General features: G+C 49.4%; 1 protein-coding gene across 2 annotated transcripts in view; it reads right to left on the bottom strand.

Annotated features, from left to right (window-relative positions):
* The window catches only part of ATG5 (autophagy related 5), a 599,844-nt gene extending 597,796 nt beyond the window's left edge, over window positions 1–2,048 (bottom strand). Inside the window, exon 1 of one of the 2 annotated variants that reach the window (XM_086926702.1) lies at window positions 1,529–2,048. The gene's annotated coding sequence lies outside the window, so the exon portion shown is untranslated. The remainder of the gene's footprint in view (window positions 1–1,528) is intronic. The other variant, XM_086926703.1, reaches the window with a different exon arrangement.
* Between the last annotated feature and the right edge of the window lie 10,062 nt (window positions 2,049–12,110).

The raw sequence follows: 12,110 nt of genomic DNA, 5'->3' as shown, positions 1-12,110 counted from the left end.
TCAGGGATAGGAAGCGCTCTATACCTGCAAACCTTTTCCCTTTTCTATCCCTCTACTATCCTTCTCAATCCAAATAACTGACTAACATTTCCACCACTTAAATTACTTTCATATTTTACTATACTAAATGACCACTAGTCCTTTACGGGGTCCGGAGTAGAGTTCTTCTCACTGATAACGCGCTTCAACACCCCATCAGTGGTAACAAGCGCTATATAAACGCAATTACAATATAATACAATAGAGGCTAGCTGTACAGAGAACGTGGCAATCTGACAAGTCTTGGGTAACACATGCATCACGGTCAGTGAACGGGTGTATCCTTGAAAGAACCGGTCCCAGGATGATTGTTTCCGGATCAGGGAAGACCAGGCTTGGCAGTTCGGTCTGGACTGTTCCCATGAGGCACAGGGTCAAGACTGATCTGCATATAGCTGGGTCTAAACTGAGGTGGCAAAGTGAGCTAAAGAATGATGATGATGGATTCTACTCAGATCTGTGACTGGGGGTGAGTGTCTGAAAAGTTTCAGCGCTCCGTCCCTCATCTCCTTGTGTTTGCTGTATCCTTGAAAGATCCTTTAAAATAAATTACTAACAATAAATGTTGCTTAATACAGCAATATAATTGTATGTGCTTAAGACTTCGTTCAAAACATTTTTTATTTTTAAGTGAGTTTATAATTTTTCTCATTGCATCTGTTGTAGGATTTATGTGCTGAATATTTTGTTGGCTCGGCTCATACTTTGGTTCTTTGCTCAAACCAGGCAGGCAACCTGGCTTGGCTCTGATTCGGCTTTCTTTCTGAAATCGATGCCTTCCCCAACTCGGAGAACAGCCGAATACATGTACTAGGTCAAAGTAATCAATGCAATTTCGTTTGTTTTTCAGAATGATGGAAAAGGGAGGGAATTTTAAAAATAACAGTAAACTTTCACGATAGCTCATGGTAAAAATAATTAACACAATGTTTATGCGGGCGCTTCAGCAAAAGCGCAGAGGCATATATGAATCATGGGAGACAAAACTGCACACTTGGGCAATGTTCTTAAGGTTGTAAAGAAAAAAATTACTGATCCATGATTATAGATCATTTAAATAAATCTGTGCATTAAATTAGACCTCTGGAAATTTGTATAGCCCCCAGTAAAACCGCGTTAAATAATAAGCGCCCTGTGCACGTTCATGCGGAAAAAGCTCAATGGAAAATACGCCCTTTAATAAGGCCACAACATTTTTAGTGGGCGGGGGTTCTTGAAGTGCAGGTCTAAGTTCCAGCCAGGCCAACATTTCCAGCCCTGACACTACACTTGAGAATTCGCTACCCACAAATGTTATTTTGCGATATTCTTGGTCTAAACAAGTTCACATCATATGTGGTTGTCGCTACTGTACACTTGACGCGCCAGAAACAATCTTTGTAGAAATTACGAACACCTAAGATTTGACAGTACTGGTTTAGGTGCATTAAACTGAGGAGTGGGCACGCTAATTCAAATAGTACCAAGTCGCCACTTGTCGGCTACTTACACGTGCCGTCTGTGAATTCAGCTTAATGTCCGCAATCCGTTGTTGATCTTTTAAGATATGTCATTTGTCTATATTTTCACCACTTCCGGGTCGCTCAACAACTGATCTCACGACACAACGTATTCTGGGAGTCAGAGGGACTGTTAAGTGTAAAGTGGTTTATGATTGGAGGATCTGGCGCACCTCATCCAATCCAAGTGCGCGTCACGGAATCCGAAATACCGACTGGTTGTGGAGTCTGCAAGCGTCTCTGTATGAACCGTTCTCCAGATTAGGAGACCGCTGTCAAGAGCGGACTGCTCTTTTAGCTGGGTAAGTCTCCGAAGTGATTCATTTACGGACCTGGCTTCAGGCTGTCTCAACCGGTGGACATGACGCCGCTGCTCGTGGTTCAGCACAGGAAGAGGAAGAGCGTCAGGGATTAGCAGGGGTGGTCACACCGAGGAATGGTTGCACATCCTAAGGGGTCCCGCGGCCGGTTGGAGGACGGACACTTCTGTTCACAACTGACTGCCTGTCCCGGCTTGTTGAGAGGGGGCCCTACTTATCACGTGCCTGGTGTTCATTAGGGGTCTCTGTTCCCTTTGTTATGTGACAGTTGTTCAATTCTCACGTTGTTGTTCACACTGATTGTTGTCTATGCTGTGGGCAGGTAAATCAGCTCGTGGATCTTAGGCAGTGAGTGCAACGTTCTGCATTTATTTATTTTAGTTTTATTTATTTATGCATTTTTATAAAGCGCAGACTTTACCCGAAGGTGTCAGAGCACTGTACAATAGAGCCAGTGTTACATGAGAGAACTGTTACAGGAATGGAACAAACAAAAATAGCATGCCATAGAATTAAAGTGACGCAGGCAAAAGGCAAACAATCTAAAGCACAGACTGTACAAGCAAAATTATTAAAATATATGACAAATTTTACAATGACTAAAGAACTTCCTGGCGAAAAATAGCAGGCCATAGAATCAAAACAACGCAGGCAAAAGGAACACAACATCAAAGGCAGCAAGCACAGGATGTACAAACAAAAATATAAATATATGTGACCAATTTACAATGACAAAAGAACTTCCTGGCGGGGTCTGAGAAGGAGGGAATTAGGTCTGAAAGTGTCTTTGGAATAAAAGAGATTTGAGGCCCGCTTTGAAGATCTGGATGGAGTAGATGGCACGGAGCGAAGGAGGAAGCGAGTTCCAGATTCTCACTGCATTACCTGAGAACGATTGTGCCATCAATTTTTCCCTTTTGAAAGAGGGGGGCTCAAGAAGGAACTTTTCCGCATTCCGAGAAGGTCTTGAGCCACCAGACAATTTCAGTTTATTCGCCACAAAGCGAGGGGAGGAAGAGTGCAAATCTTTGTGGGTGATGCACGCCGTTTTGTAGATAGCTCTAGCCTCGATGGGAAGCCATTGGAGAGAAGACAGTATAGGAGTGATGTGGTCACTTCGTTTGGACCCTGAAATGAAGCGAGCTGCTGAATGGAGGACGGATTTGAGGGGGAAGAGGTGAGATTTGGGAAGGCCCGTCAGAAGAGAATGACAATAATTCAGTCTAGAGAGAACTAGCGATTGGACCAAGGTTTTTAGGTCATTCTCCGGGAAGAACCTACCAATCCCCCATAAAAGGAGCAGCTGATAAGGTGCGCTCTTGGCCATGGAATTGATGTGTGAGATTAGGTTGAGTCTTTTGTCAAGTATGACACCTAAGGATTTAGCGCAGTCCACAATGATGGGTTTACTGTTGAGTAGATTTAACTGATCCATCCAGGATTGAACAGGAGATGGGGAGAGAGAGCTAGATAAGAGGATGAATTCCGTTTTGGAGGGAATGAGAATGAGTTGGTGAACTAACATCCAATTGTGAGTAGAGCTGAGTAGTGAGAGATCATGAGAAGAAGACACTTTGAGGTAGATTTCAAAATTTGCGAACATACGTGACAAGAATTTTCAATTCTATTAAGGACACAGAGGCGAGGATTATGCTTTCTCATTTCTTTACTAGAAATGCTCAGCAGCCAATCGGAAAACAGTAAAGAAAAAACCAACTACATTACCCATGGCCACTCTGGGTATCACCTGACAAACCATAGAGTAACCACTATATATAGTCCCATAGAGAATCCCATATCCTCTTTCTTTGGTAAATTAAACAGTGCAATTGAAGAAAGGAACAGTCCAATATGAAGAACGTGGAAGAAGGAAAAAACACTGCGAAACACAGCAGCCCACTGGGATGGAAGAGGTGATGCTTGCATTCATAGAACAACACTGGAACTGTAGATAGCCATCAGACAGGTCAAAAGAGTCGGACAGGAAACCTTCATTTGGGATCAGAACTTGAAAAAGACATAGTCGTAATATACCAGACCCCCAGACTAGAAAATGTAATAAAGAGGGAGGGAAAAAACAAGGAATAGATATAAACAATACACAAAATGCAGTTGCATGAAATGACAATAATGGGAACACATTATAAATGCAGAAACATGGGTGGGATAATCCTCGCCTCCGTGTCCTTAATAGAACTGAAAATTCTTGCCACGTATGTTGTCAAATTTTTAATTCTATGTCAGGACCGGAGGCTCCGATTATACTTGTTCAAAGCTGTGCCACCACCACAGATGCAATGTCAATAATTGGTTTATAATAGAAAGTTTTAAACATAGAATCAGAGGGCCAATCAGCGGCCTTCATTTTTTGTTTTGTTTTGTAAATATATTTTTATTGCAGCAAGAACAGGTATTCATGTCATACTGTATGCGCCATTCCAGATATAAATCAGTGTACATATAGTTCCCCATTTCTTCTCTCACACAGCCATTTAGCTCACACCCGGAGGTTGAGCGGCGCAATCGTGGAGAAAGGTCCTTCCTGGGGGGTGTCACATGGATCAGCGATATTCTGTTGTCTGGAAAATGGCAAGGCCGCTTTTCGGTCCTCGCAGTCCCCCCGCGTTTGTCACGTACAACAGTCCCAACCAAACTTCGTCCCCCTCCCCGAGCAAACCCCCCCCTGCCCAACTCTCCCAATCTCCCTCTCCGTCCTACCTTCTCCCCCCCCTCGCCATCCCCTCCTCTCCCCCCCTCCTCCCAACCCCCCACCCCCTCAGGCGTGTCAGAGTACCACTAATGCGAATCTGCATATCATTCTGCTAACCCGAACCCGAGGCAGATCATCAGGAGGAATCAGCTAAGATTGACAGTCATCACGTAGGAAGCAGGGAAACAAGGGGTGGAGGTCAGGCCATCTCCACCTCAGACGGCTACTCCGCCGGAGCAGGGCTATGCGCTGGGGTATCATCATCATCTAGGTCTAAGAGTTGGAGGCCGAGGACCAGCCGCTCCCACGCCCTGGCCCTCTCCAGAGCCGTGTCATTGCTCGCCCTGAGCGCGGCCTGCGTGCAGAGCTCCCCCTCACAACGGGCCCATTTGTGTAGTTCAGCCTTCCATCTCTCTATAGTGGGGCCCCTACTTGATTTCCATTGGGATGTTATGGCCCGCTTCGCTAAGAGTAGGCCTAGATCTAGGAACTTGCAAGTGATTTTGTTCTTTGATGTGTGTGGGAACCAGTGTAGGATGCAGTGTGCCATGCTGAATTGCAAGTCCCTCTCCGTGATCTCCCCCAGAGTATCCACTACCTCCCGCCAAAAGGAAGATAACTGCGGGCAGGACCAGAACATGTGCTGGAAGTCAGCCACGTCCGCCGGACAACGCGGGCAGTTCGCCGGGTGGGACGGGAAATACGTATGGAATTTGTCAGGGGTCAGGTAGGCCCTGTGCAGGACGTAGAAGTGCACCAGCTGGAACCTAGCGTTGCGCGTCCCATTCCGGGCTCGTTCCACTATGCTAGACCATGCCTCCTCAGGAATGTCCGTCATCAAGTCGGCCTCCCATTTCGCTTTCAGAGATAGGAGTGGGGTGATAGTCTCCGAGACCATGCGTCTATATAGGCACGTGACAGCCTTGACCGTCCCTGCCATCATCACTACGTATTGGCAGCCCAGCGAAAGCAGCGGCTCCCACATGCCCGTCCTCCAGTGCTTGCGGATCGCCGCCGTCAGCGCCGCGTGGAGGAGGAAGTCCCCGCCCGCCAGTTCAAAGCGGTCTCGCAAGAGGTCAAAAGGCAGTAGCGCTCCGTTCTCATATAGGTCCCCTATGGACTCCAGCCCCTGTTGCCCCCAGCTCTCAAGTCGGCGCCATGAGCTCCCGTGCGGGAGTGCCCCACACAGCATATGGGACTGCGATGTGACCCCTCCGTCGGTATCTGTTCCAGCATTTCCGTGCCGTCGCAAATTCCTGGGTGAGGTGGAATTCTCCCATCGGAAGTCCCAGGACAATCCGGGCTAATACCTGAACCGGTCCCGCCGGCTCTCCCGATTCGTCTCCCTCTCTCCTGGCTCTCGCGACCCACTGTGTCAGCCATTGTAGCTGGGCCGCCAGGTAGTATAGTTCATAATCCGGCACCGCCAGCCCACCCTCTGCTCTGAGACAGAGAAGTGTGCTGTGTGCCACCCTGCGTCTGCCCGCCCCCCATAGAAAGCCGATCACCATCGACCTCAGCTTCCGGAAGTAGCTCACCGGGATCCAGATCGGGAGGGTCCTGAAGAAATAAAGCAGCCGCAGCAGGGTCTCCATTTTAAGGAGCGCCACTCTTCCCATTAGCGACAGTGGGAGTGTGCTCCAGAAGTCAAAGTTCACCTTGGTGAGCCGTATTGCCGACCCGATATTGCCCTCAAGGATGTCTGCCTGATCATGAAAGATCGAGGTGCCTAGGTAGCGAAGACTCCTCTCCTCCCATGTCACTCCTTCCGCAGACTGGGAACAAAGTCTGCGTGGGCGGGCCGGGAACAGGTAGGACTTCGTCCAATTCACCCGGAGGCCCGACACCCTACCCAAAGATTGCAGGAGGGACTTAGCCCCACGTAGGGATGCTGCAGAGTCCGCCAAAAACATCAGGAGATCGTCGGCGTACAAGGCGATGTGATGTACCTGTCCGTAGACATCCAGCCCCTGAAATGCCTGTCCCTGTCTGGCTCGCGCCGCTAGGGGTTCGACCGCTATGGCAAACAATAGGGGGGAGAGAGGGGATGTACCATGTTACAACGCATACCATTACGACTACCTACTGTTACAACGCGACCATTACAACGCATACCATTACAACGCATAGCGCTTTGAGGTGCTGGATAGTGGTAAGTATAATTTACTATTCTAACTCCAGTCCCCGTGGACACTAGGGAAGGTGTTGGATAGTAAATTATACTTATTCCCTATCCTAGAGCGCCCCCCAGCGCAATGCGTTGTAATGGTATGCGTTGTAAAAGTTGCGTTGTAACAGTAGGTAGTTGTAAAAGTTGCGTTGTAACAGGTGTATACCGGAGAGAGGGCATCCTTGGCGGGTGCCCCTGCCCACCACACACATCTCGGAGACTATCCTGCCAGTCCTGACCCTCGCTGTGGCGTTGCGGTAAAGTAACGACGTCCAGTCCACGAAACCCTCGCCCAGACCCAGCGTGCGCATGACCTGGAAAAGGTACGGCCATTCCAGGCTGTCAAAGGCCTTCTCCATGTCGACCGCGAACACCGCCGCTTCCTCGCCGTCGTAGGTGTCCGCCTCCAAAACATGTAGGAGCCGTCGTATATTAAGCGCCGTGTTGCGGGTCGGGATGAACCCGGATTGGTCAGCGTGGACATATGAGGGAGTAACTGCGTCGCTAGTATCTTACTCAAGATCTTGTAGTCCAGGTTGAGCATGGACAGTGGCCGATACGCCGTCCTGTCCCACGACTGTTTGCCCGGTTTCAATAGCGGGACGATGAGCGCCTCACCAGTGGTCACCGGCAGGCTGCCCAGCCGCCTCGCCTCATTATAAAGCCACGTTTGGCGGGGCGCAAGGAGATCAGTGTAGGTGAGATAAAATTCCGTAGGGAGTCCGTCAGAGCCCGGCGTTTTATTTCTCGCCATGCTCTTGATGGCGACTCTCACTTCCCGCTCTTCAATTTTGCCCCCGAGCAGCTTTGCGGCGTCTTCCTCCAGTTCCGGCAAGTCTAGTCCCTCCAGGAAATCCCGGAATGCGTCCTCCGGCGGCAGGATCCTGCTACGGTAAAGCTCCGTGTAGTAATCATGGAAAATCTCATTAATCCCCTGCTGGTAAAATCGCGCCGCCCCTGAGTGGTCTCTAAGTTCGAGGATAACCGAGCTCCGTCGTGCCGGATTGGCCAGCCAGGCCAAGAGAGCTCCTGTCTTATCACGCTCCGAGTGTGCCCGAGTGAGGTAGGCTTTGTAGTCGAAGCTCCGTAGGCGCTCCACCGTCGCCGCCACTAGTTCCCGCGCCTCCAGTAGGGCCGCCTGGGTGTCTGGACGCTCAGGCCGCGCTCTCTCCAAACCCCGGAGTTTCTCGTCCTCCCGCGTAATGTCAGCCAACAGAGTCTTTCTAACACCAGACGCCGTCGCGATGCATATGCATTGTCCCCGTACTACCGCTTTAAAGGCGTCCCATTCAATTGTGGCTGAGCCCGCAGTGCCCGCATTGACCTGAAAGTATTCCTCGATGTTCGAGGCTATCGTGGTGCGGAAGAGCTGGTCATCCAGCGCCTCCGGGGGCAGCTTCCAGGCAGGAACTCAGGGGTGGCACTGCGACCAGCGCAGTTGCAAAAGGAGCGGGTTATGATCGGAGATTGTGCGCGTGAGATACTCACTGTGGCACACCTCCGCATGCACGTCCTGGGAACACAGGAAGGTATCAATGCGGACATGCAGGTCATGAAGAGCGGAAAAGAACGAGAAGTCTCTATCTGATGGATGGCTAGCTCTCCACGAGTCAACCAGATTCCATTGGGATTGCCAGGCGGAACGCACAAGCGCCAGTCTGCCAGCCGGTGCATTCGGTAGGGGGGGTGTGATCTGTCCAGCGCAGTGTCAGCAACACTATAAAAGTCTCCTCCGAGGAGCAGGGGTTCTACCAAGAAAGGGGCCAGCCTGTTGGACAGCAGAGAGAGAAAGGCAATTTGCTCCACATTCGGGGCGTATATACAACCCAATGTCAGGTCCCTCCCGTCCAGCTTGCCTCGCACCATAATATACCTCCCCTCTGGGTCAATTAGTTGCTGTGTGCATTGGAATGGAACCCCCGCCCGTACCCAGATAGCCACCCCCCTAGCATATGCAGAGTAACCAGTATGAAAGACCTGTCCTCGCCACCTTCTTTGCAGTGCTTTCCCCTCCTTAGCTAACAGGTGTGTTTCCTGGAGGAAGGTGAAGTGAATACCCTGTCTAACCAGGTAGGAGTGGATCTTGTGGCGTCTGTGCATAGTGTGCATCCCTCTTACGTTCCACGTGAGACATTTGTAGCCTAGGTCGGGTCCCATTGCAGTGCCCATCGTGCTTCACACATCTTCACAGCAACCTCCCTGACACGCCCAGGACCCATTCCCAACCCCCCCCCCCCCAATCAGCGGCCTTAATAATGTCAAGTAAACTCACTCCCATAGAAAAAGCTTTAGAAGCCATAGCCCCACATGCGGAATGCGCACCAAAAATGGAAACATCAATACCTGCTTCTTGCATGAGCCATAGTACCCACCTCGCTAACGTAGCAGGGGTCACAGGGCGAAAAGGCTTCTGCAGAGCAATTAACAATTGACCATGTTGATCTTGTTGAAAAGGAGCAGTACTCTCCTCATAATCCTTGATACATTGAACCACACACAGTTTTGGATTATGGGGAAAAGACGGGTAAGTAACCACATATGTATTACACTTACTACGGCTGGAAATAGCAAAGTAACACCCTCAGGAGAAAAACTACGACCTGCGTGATCCAGAGCACGCACATCGGAAACGCGTTTGCATGAAACCAAATACAGTAACATAGTCAGTTTTGCTGAGAGTTGTTTGCGGGATAAAGAAGAATTGGATGGCCAAGCCTCTAAGAATCTCAAAATAATAGAAACATCCCATAAACCTACATACTTTGGACTTGGGGGTTTTACCAGTCTTATACCCGTGAGCAACTTAGAAATCAAAGGATGTTCACCAGCAGGTTTGCCATCAATAGTCACATGACCCGCAGAAATGGCAGAACGAAAATTATTCACTGTCCTATGAGCCAAACCGGACGAAGCAAGAGAGGCCAGAAAATTCACAATTCAAGAGACATCCGCTGAAGCGGGATCCACCTCCCGTTGAGTACACCAACCACACCATTGTTTCCAAGCTGATGCACAATGTTTGTCTTTGTTGGGAGACCAAGCTTCGCTGATAAATCTGGAAGCATCTTGAGAAAGGTCTGGGATTTGCCAGCGCTCCCCGAAACCCTCCAAGCCACTAGGAAGAGTTGACCCGATGCTATTAAGGGATGTGGGTTGTTGAGAGGGTCCAGCAACAGATTTCATCTCTGGGAAAGAAGGAGCGGCGCTGCACAACTCATTTCCAGAAGAACTGGGAACCAAGCCTGAGCCCTCCACAGAAGAGTTATCAGAATCAGCTCTGACTGATAATGCTTTGCGCGAGCCAGGACCCTGGGAATCATCACAAACGGGGAAAAGGCATAACACAGGAGAGTCGGCCAAACCTGAAGAAAAGCATCCATGGCTAGGGCTTCCGGATTCGGACGCCAACAGAAAAACAGGGGAAGTTGAGTGTTGAGGCGAGAGGCGAACAGATCAATCTGACAATGAACACAAAACCGGGACAGAGACCGGAAAATGCGAGGATGAAGCCTCCAGTCGCTGAAGTCCCGGAGATGCTGAGAATTCCAGTCTGCAATCAGATTGTGGCGACCCAGGAGATATTCTGCAATAACTGTGATCTGACGTTGAAGACAAAAGTGCCCAAAATCCTTGGCAATTTTTGCCAGAATCTTGGACTTCGTCCCCCCTAATTTGTTGACATACCGAACCGCTGACACATTGTCCATGCGGAGAAGTATGCAACAGTTCATCATGCGTGGAGACAGACAACGAATCGCAAAAGACCCCACCAGAAGCTCCAGGCAATTAATATGTAGAGACAATTCCTCCTGAGACCACCGGCCTCCCGTCGACACTTGCCCGCGACAGGTTCCCCAACCCCACAGACTGGCATCGGATTCTATCGCCATGTCTGGGGAGGGTCCGAACAGGGCTCGCCCGTTCCAAGACTCCATGTGCTCCATCCACCACAACATCTCTCACCTCGCATCCTCTGAAAGAAAAATCTGATCCGAATAGCGGAGGCCTTTCCGGAGATGGCGGATTTTCAGACGCTGAAGAGCCCGATAATGAAGTGGACCTTGGAAGATGGCCTGAATCGAGGAAGCCAACAGACCGACAATCCGAGCTACAGACCTCAATGAACACTCTGTCTGGACAAAACCAACCTCAACTCCCTCTTGATGGATCTGATCTTCTGATTGGGCAAGAGGAGTTGGCAAGAGAGGGAACTGACTAGGAAACTCAGGAGTTCTATCGACTGAGAGGGAATGAAAACAGACTTCTGAGGATTCACCAGAAACCCTAGTGACTTTAAGAGATCTATTGACCAATCCAAATGAGTCATCAACAGACGTGGACAATGCGCCAAAATGAGAATGTCGTCTAGATAGATTACCAGACGAACCCCCCGGGCTCGTAGAGATTCTACAACTGGCCTCAGAAGTTTTGTGAAGCACCAAGGTGCTGACGAGAGGCCGAAAGGGAGAACTTTGTATTCAAACCAATTCCCCTGCCACTGGAACTGCAGAAAGCGTTGATGAGGAGCGTAAATCGGAATTGACAAGTATGCATCTTTCAGATCGAGACGGACCATCCAGTCCCCTTCTTGAAGAAGATCCCTCAGAAGATGGATGCCCTCCATCTTGAAATGACAATAAACTACCCCTCCGTTGAAGTCCCTGAGATTTAGAACCAACCGGGACCCACCCCCTTTTTTCTGGACCAGAAAAACATTCCTGGTGAAGCCCTGAGGATGACGGGAAGTTCAAACTATGGCCCCTTTGGACAGCAGAGTGTTCTATTTTGTAACCTAGGACAGACTCCAAGACCCATGCATCACTGGAGATCAGACGCCAATTTGGAAGAAAAATTGAATCCTGCCCCCCAATACGACCTCTGCGGCCGGGATCAAGCTCACCTGAATTCGAGAAATCGTGATGTCCTCCTTGAGCACCACCGTAGCGTCCTTTTTTAATTGACCTCTCCCATGAAAGACAATTTATTACTGTTGTAATTGGAGTCTTGACCTCCACCTCGCTGGGACTGATAACCACGTTCGGCATTTTGGTTAGACCACCAGCCGAACGATCGTCCCGTGTATCGTCCAGCCCTGCCAAAAAACGCACAAAAAGCCCACTGTAGAGAAGATTGTGCCTTATCAAGCCCACTAAAAGTAGACACATATGTTGTCAATTCCTTATGGAATGACTGACCAAATAATAAAACCTGAGCCAAAGGGCCAGATTCAGAGGTTGACAATTTGGCCAATTTAGGGTCCAACTTCAACAAAAAAAAGCGACGGCGCTCACAAGACAACACACAATTGGCATTCCCTAACTGGAAAATGACCCTCTGGGACCACTCAATCAATTTGTCAGGATCAACAACAG

The sequence above is a fragment of the Lissotriton vulgaris genome, chromosome 6 (assembly GCF_964263255.1).
Source record: "Lissotriton vulgaris chromosome 6, aLisVul1.2, whole genome shotgun sequence".
NCBI lineage: Eukaryota > Metazoa > Chordata > Amphibia > Caudata > Salamandridae > Lissotriton > Lissotriton vulgaris.
This window is presented reverse-complemented; position numbering and strand designations above follow the sequence as displayed.